The sequence below is a fragment of the Myotis brandtii genome, unplaced genomic scaffold (assembly GCF_000412655.1).
Source record: "Myotis brandtii unplaced genomic scaffold, ASM41265v1 scaffold266, whole genome shotgun sequence".
NCBI lineage: Eukaryota > Metazoa > Chordata > Mammalia > Chiroptera > Vespertilionidae > Myotis > Myotis brandtii.
In genome coordinates this window covers 2,886,557-2,894,513 of record NW_005360124.1, presented here as the reverse complement: position 1 = coordinate 2,894,513, position 7,957 = coordinate 2,886,557, and the positions used below count along the sequence as shown (strand labels likewise).

General features: G+C 37.3%; 1 long non-coding RNA gene across 1 annotated transcript in view; it reads right to left on the bottom strand.

Annotated features, from left to right (window-relative positions):
• Positions 1–2,474: 2,474 nt before the first annotated feature.
• The window catches only part of LOC106726440, a 9,889-nt gene continuing 4,406 nt past the window's right edge, over positions 2,475–7,957 (bottom strand). The window contains exon 3 of the long non-coding RNA XR_001362511.1: positions 2,475–2,539. This is a non-coding gene — a long non-coding RNA (uncharacterized LOC106726440). The remainder of the gene's footprint in view (positions 2,540–7,957) is intronic.

Here is a 7,957-nt window from a genome sequence, read left to right as displayed (position 1 = left end):
TTAATTTTAAGATTTTATTCAATTCCACAATATTATTTTTATTAAAAAGTCACTAATAATCACCTAATTGCAACTAGGATTGTGCTAGGCACTGAACACAGACTCAGATTTCCCCTCTCATAATTTATAATAGACAGGATTTTGAAAGTCCTATCCATTTATATACATATAGAAGCACACACCCATAAGGAAGGGAAAATCAAGTACTACAACCTTCACCCACCTTTATATCTGTCCATCGCTATGTCTTTACATATATCTATATATCTATGTTCAATCATCTATCCATCTATGATGTAGTATACTTATGCTATAATATATATTCCCATTACTCATTATAGTCTGATTTAAGTGCATATGTACATTTATGCTCTCTATGTAAACAACAAATGCCCACTTTTCAAACTCCATCTGGACCACAAAGGTTACAGTCTCAAGAGCAAAGAGAGCATGACCCTCTTCCATAATGGCTTTCTTAAGAATTTATTGAAAAACTTGACATTCAGAGGACATCATGAAGAGTCTTTGACTTTCTAGGACATAGAAAATGAAAAAAATCACAGGAACATCCTGTCCAGGTTACCATGTTAAGCTAAGCTATTTTTTCATACCCTCAGGTGACCCACACTTGAAGGAAACCTTATATAAGAGAAAGTCAAACTTAGAAAGTAGGCAAATTAGGAAGTAGCAATTCATTTTACAAATAATTCCAGGCAAAGTTCCTAAATATAACAAGTCCTCAGTATACATTCAAAATGAGATTTGATTCACAAAATTTTAATTGACATGTAATTACTGTAATATAGACTTCCTAGCCTGGCTGCAGTCCAGTTTAAGTTAACATGAATTTACCTAATACTGACCACATGCCAGGAACTTCGGTTTGCTTTGTGATTAACACATACAGCACCAAAGACTTATTTTGGCTGGGCTCCAAATCTATGCTCTGTATGTCTGTTTTAGTGCCAGAATCTACAAAATCCCCATTTGAGTATAGAAATCAGAGAGTCATGGAAATGCTTATCCCATTTTATACTTAGATGAACTAAGGAACCTCAAATATTATAGAATTTATTAAACTAGACTGAAATAATTTAACTAATAGGCTCTGCTCCCTAATCCAACATGGCACACATGCTAATTTGGGAGCTCTTCATGGATTAGAAGTGCATGCCTGGAAATTGAGTTAAATTAAGCTATTGTTGCTGTGTGAGTTTGCTATTTTTAGTTAAAAGAGACTAAGAATGAGAGCTTGTTCCTTCCCAGAATTTTAAGTTTGCAAAAGACTTCCCCAAACATATCTAAATGCATCATCAAGTAAGTTAAGAGCAGACTGTCAACTTTTAATGGAGGATTTCTTTCAAGGACATGACATTTTGATTTAAAAGAAAAAGAAATACAGTATTGTTCTTCTCTTATTACTTCATTCAGAGCAGTATTCAAGGCAAGAACACTTCAGAGCCCAAGATGAAGCTATAAAAAAGGAAATCAAGCACATAAAATTTATAATTCCACTGCTTATCTCAGAACATTCTTTCACTGGTTTTCAATCAACCATTATCAAAAAGCACGATAACAATCTGTTCTCAGTCAGAGGTACTGTCCACTACAAGTTCACAGAATTGCAATCAACACTCAATTTGTCAAAATCAGCCTCTCCCGTAGTCACATTACCTCTTGGCTAATCATATCTGGAGGAAGAAGTCAAACCCCTTTCTCCTTCCACATAGAAGGAATCCAGTGGGATATGGAGGGGCAGAGAATCAGCAAACCTGAGGCCAGGTTTACCAGCTTTGTGACCTGTACTATCTCTCTTTCAACTCCTAGAATCTCAATGACTCTACCTGTCAATTGGGGATAATGCTACTTCTCACACAGGGGAGAGGGCAAGCTAATGAATTAATGTTTGTAACAAGTGCCTCATATATACTGGAACATGGGGAGGGGCTCAATAAATGATAGGTACTATCATTATCTATTATTTGTTCAATAGTTTTATTGAATTACCTTCAATTTTGTTTAGTTATAAAAATAACAACAGATCCAGTAAATGGGTCAACTTTTAGATCTATTATCTACTCCATAACTACATAGCACCATTTCCTTAGGAAGATCATGTTTGCTCCTCCCATTTCAAATATTTCTTCTTTTGAATAGAAGAAATAATACTACGTCCAAACCTTTTCTATCACGTGGGTATTATGGAATTCTTTCCCCCATCAATGCCCATTTCAGAGCATTACTTCTTGATGAGGTGGAAAAGCTGTGAAAGCAATATTAGTTTTATGCTCTGAAAACATAGGACATGAAGACAAATTAAAAAGTCAGTCTGAATCCAAGAGGTCTCACCATTTTGAGGCCAGCAACATTAAGTGCAGTTAGTTCTCCTAAGTTCTTCAGGCTCCTGACCAGGCAGGTCTCAGAAACCTTGGGGACTCTCCCGATGTTCAAGATCTGCAGGTGTGGACACTGCAGGGCCAGGGAACCTATACTCCTGGGGGTGAGAGCAAGGCAGCCAAATACTTCTATTTTGTGAAGACTAAGGGAAAAAAAACAGCAACAGTAAATTACTGTTCTCCCTAATCCAAAGCGTAAGAGCAGATCCCTAAACCACCTGAATAACATTTTTCTTTTTCATGGTGGAAAGTCTGCATTTTAATATCATATTTGAAAATTGAATATATAGTGCTGATAACATTGAGTTGGTAAATTTAATCAACAGATGAATAAAATTCACAAATGTGATATCCTCAGCAACTCTAAGCAATGTTGAATTTCCTTACTCATGATGCTTATGTTCTGGAAAGCCACTGCAAATGCTGGATTAGCACACAATCATTGCTGCTAGGGGACATACACGGTTAGGTGCCTTCAAGCCTCTGGTCATTTTTATCAATACATAACCTCTTTTATGTGAGTTTTGGTTTAAAGACACCTTATTTAATATAAATTATTAATTCATTGACATTGAACTCATGGCCAACAGCACTATAACTCATGCCTAAACAAAGATAATTTGACACATATTTTCTCCTTAAGGCACTTCACAACCTTCTAGCCCTTAGAAATACTAGATAGCAAACACTTCAGTACAATGTTTGGGGAACATTTTGAACAGCAAAGTAACACACACACAAGCACAAAAATGTGAAAAACAAGGCACTAAATAGACCATGAAAAGGACACTTCTTTAGCATGAGAGCTGAAAAAGATTGGATCTCAGCTGAGAACATTCACCTTGGGCAACTCAAATTTGTCCCCATTCTGCACATGTCCACAAATGACCAGGAAAGCACCAGGAGTGTTGATTTGGGGTTACAAATAAATTGTAGCAAGTAGGTGAATTCACAACTATGAAATCCATGAATCATGTGGATTGACTATATCAATATACTCAAATCAGACAGTAGCATATATGATTAAAGGCAGATTACAGTAGAAGCAGCACTACCTTAGTTTGTACTGGCGATAGCTAAATCGCAGGATAGCCATGCTCAATGCCAATGGAGGTTTATACAAATATTTTCTGATTCCTTACAAATTGGGAGTACACAAGAATATGGAACCATCCCTCATCCTCAAATTATTTACAAGACATATAAAACCTGTCTGCTTTAACGAATTAAGGCTTGCAGGTATTGACATTATTCTAGGAGCTGGTGCTGTTGGTATATTTTTCACATGTATTTTAGGAGCCTCCTCGTGGAATATTTCTGCTCATAGTAAGGACACAGGAAAGAGAGTAAGTCATAACATTGTTTATTTGGCGTAGGACTGCAAGCTCATGAGTTGGCTCTGAATGACTCAGGAAAACTACCACCAGCTCCTCTTTTTGTATAATTTTCAAGTAAATGATTACCTAGGGCAGTGGCTCTCCAAGAGTGGTTTCTGAACCAGCAGGAACTTGTTAGAAATACAAATGCCTGGGGCACACTGAGACCTACTATATCACTAGATGGGGCCTAGTGATCTGTGGTTGAACAAGCCCTCCAGGTGACCCTCATGGCTCTCCAGTTTGAGAATTATTGACCTCGGGAATCTTTCTAATCATATCCAGGTCACTTCAGTAGTGAGCATAGGTACATGGCCCCTGGATCTGTGATTTCATCTTAAATAAGTGAGTTCATTACTCACTTAATGAAGCTTTAATCATATATTTTCCAGAACCAGTACAAAGTAATAAAATGCCTCTTTAAACTGATAGCATAAGCCTACTTTTTTAGGACATACTTTGAAATCAATTTACATTAAAATTAATGAGTTATTGTGAAATGCCTTAATACATGGCCTATTAATTTATTGTCCCATCCATTGCGATAGGTTAATTTGAGTTAAGGAGTTTTTTCGTTTGTTTTTTAATGCCAAAGGAGAGTGAGTATTCAGGTGTGGGATGTGTTTATGCTATGTATTTGTGGGTGTTTGTGAGTGTATTTGTGTATATATAAGCAAAAGTCAGAAAGAAAATAATCTGAATTATAATGAAATATGACATAAGCCATTATAAGGACATTTTTATAAGGAGATAATTCCCCAATTATCTAAGTAAATATTCATTATGTTAATTATGCTATAGCCTTACAGTCCACTGGAACATAATGTGAGATATGATCTATATTAAATAGAAGTCAGATTTTACTGAAAATTACCAGTATATTAAGGGAATGCGAACTTTAGTGTCAAAAGGCCTTCACCTTTTTGCAGCCTTTGTTCTTAGGACCAATCCCTTTTCCTCTCTGAAGCTCAGTTTCCTCATCTGTAAAATGAGGATATTGGATTTAGAGAGGACTATGGTGTCTGATCTAAATGTCTAGCTGAGGGGGAAACCAAGCTGGAATACAAGAGTTAGCCTGAGAACTAGCATCTCTGAGAAGAGGAAACACTTGAGGTAGAATCAGGTACTAAAAGTCTCAGAGATAGTCCTTCACTGTTGACTATTGCAAGACTGAATGGGATATGCAGAACCAGCAGAAATGGTCACCTAAAGGAAGAAATGTAGGGGAGGCATCAACATCAGGATCAAGGGGATGCTGCCTTCCTATAGTCCTAAGGGGAATGTATTTGAAATGATGTTCAAACTCCTGGGATATATAAAATGTAATTCCCCCTGGAATTCAGCCCACCTCGGGAAGCCAGTAGGATGACTGAATGATTGCCTATTGCCATTCACTTATGACAGCTCTGAAGTGCTGTTGACCTCATTGCCTGTTTCCTACTGTTATTCTTTTCCAGAGTCTGACCTCCAATCTGATTACCTGACCTGTGACCTCACCTGTTTCCAGCTAATTTTGTCAGATCTTCCAGTAGCAAAGCTTTGAATTAGTCCCAAGAGATTTTACTCACTCTTTACTATCTTGTTTTAAAATATAGGATGTATTATTATCCAGGTGTGGTGAAGCCACTGAAAAGAGAGTATGTTATACTCACAGTTCCCAAAAGAAGGGGGCTTCCCACACAGAGAAGCTCCAGGGTCAGTCAAGAGGCAGAGGGAGTGAGAAAATGTGGGCAAGCGCTTTAATTTACTGAAAAGAGAGTATGTTATACTCACAGTTCCCAAAAAGAAGGGGGCTTCCCACACAGAGAAGCTCCGGGGTCAGTCAAGAGGCAGAGGGAGTGGGAAAATGTGGGCAAGCGCTTTAATTGTGGTTTCCACAGGAAGGAATGAGTGAAGCAGAGTAAGCAGGCTTAGGATTGGCTCATTTGAAAAATTTCTGGGGCTCTAAGACAGTGGGGCTGTCCCTAGTTGTCTGGTACCTGGCTCTGTGGTGATAAAGACAGGCAGATTAGTGGTGTGGAGTGTGAAACTAGGTGAAGGGAGGTGATTGGTATGGGCTTTGGATTGGTTGGTTTTCATATGAAAGACACACCTGCAGGTAAACCCTTTAGTATCACTAGGAAATGGAGCCCTATGTAAGTTTTAGCATATATTGAAAGAGGTGAATACTGAAGTGTTTATGGGTGAAATGATGTATCTGGGATTTGATTTTAAATCATCGCAGCAAACCAAAAAGTGAAGCAGACTGATAACACAAGATTGACAAATTTTGGTAATTATAAAGCTGGATGAGGGATACACGGAAATTCTATATATGATTCTTCTTTCATGTATTCATGGATATTTTCATTAAAAATTTTTACATGCAAGTTGAGAGACAGAGAAAAATAGGTATTAGACATTAGCAATCATCAGAGGATTGCTATTATATAAAAACCTAAACTCTATTGTACAATATTTATTTTTGCTATCATAAATCAAAAGCCCATTCTCTTTCCTTAGACTCTTGGATTGCTACGGTGACTTGATCTTTGTAATGTTTCCAAATATCTCCAGGCTAAAATTGACTTAGGTTAATCAAATTTTTTTTATAATCCATTTGTGTTAAGCAATGGAATTCCTAATGGTACAACTATAATCAACATGTTATGACTGTTTTATGATGAGAGGTCCTACTCAATTAGGGAATTTTCCTAATCAAAGGCCCTCCACTCTCAAGAGAGCTTCACTGAGTAGCTATGGAGGTTGCTTAATTAGTAAGGTTAAAACATCCTTCTGAAACAAGGTCAAGAATGACGTTTCTACCGTGCCAACTTGCAGCACTCAGAAAACTTTGTGTGAAAATTCCTGCAAGACTTATCAACAGAAAGAAAAGGAAAATATATTGATTTAATGATATCAATGGATTTTTCTTTGGGTACATTCTAGGTATTGAACCTACATAAGTATTTCCTAAAATGTGCCATAAAATGACCAACTTTTCATGTAAGAAAATGATTCCCAGAAATTTATTATTCTTGTTTGAAGAATTAAGAATACTTTAGCCTGGCCAGTATGGCTCAGTGGTTGAGTGTTGACCCATACACCAAGAGGTCATGGATTAGATTCCTGGTCAGGGCACAGGCCCAGATTGTGGGCTTGATCCCCAGTGGGGGTCATGTAGGAGGCAGCCAATCTATGTTTCTCTCTCCCTCTCCCTTCATCTCTCTCTAAGATCAATTTTTAAAAAAGCATAAAAAAGAATATTTTAAAAAGTACATGCACCATAACTAAGCCATTTAACAGAGGGAATTAAGAAAGAAGCTGTTCTCTGAGGGTCTTCTTTACATAGTATCTGCCCCTAGTCTAGCACTGCAAACACCAAAAGGATCAACAAATCCCTGCTGTTTAAGCAAGTAAGGTCTTCAGGAACAACAGTATAAATGAAATAGGATATCTATATTAAAAATCTGTGTGTACTAAAAAACACAGATTAATCTCAAGAACATGTTGAATGAAAGAAGCCAAAAACACACACACAAAAAAAATAAACACTGCTCTATAATCTCATTTAAATGAAGTTCAAGAAAAGGTAAAAATTAAGTCATGGTGACAGAAGAGAGAAGAGTGGTTATTTCCAGGGGGAAGAAGAAGATTATGACTAAAGAAGAACACGAGAAAAATTTCTGGAGTGATGGAAATATTCTATACCTTGATGTAGGTGGTGGTTACATGGGTGTACAAGGATGTAGAAATTCAGTTAGTTGTACACTTAACACATTGCAGACAGATCACAAGAATTCTCGCTTCATATTACACAGTGTTTTTCAAAGTATCATACTTTAAAAAGATATTAACTTGTAAGAACATGTAATAAATAACTTCAAAATGCAATGGGTATTTAATTTTAAAGTGTGCCTTTAACATTTATGTAAAACATTTTTTGTACTCATTCAATAGAAACTTATCTGGCCACTGGGTAAAGCTAGCAATAAAACTACTGGTCCACGATGTGTTAAGATTTGCTCAGTTTACCCCATGCAGTTTATACTTCAACTAGAGGCCCGGTGCACGAAATTCGTGCACAAGTGTGTGTGTGTGTGTGTGTGTGTGTGTGTGTCCCTCAACCCAGCCTGCACCCTCTCCAATCTGGGACCCCTCAAGGGATGTCCAACTGCCCGTTTAGGCCCGATCCCGGTGGGCAGT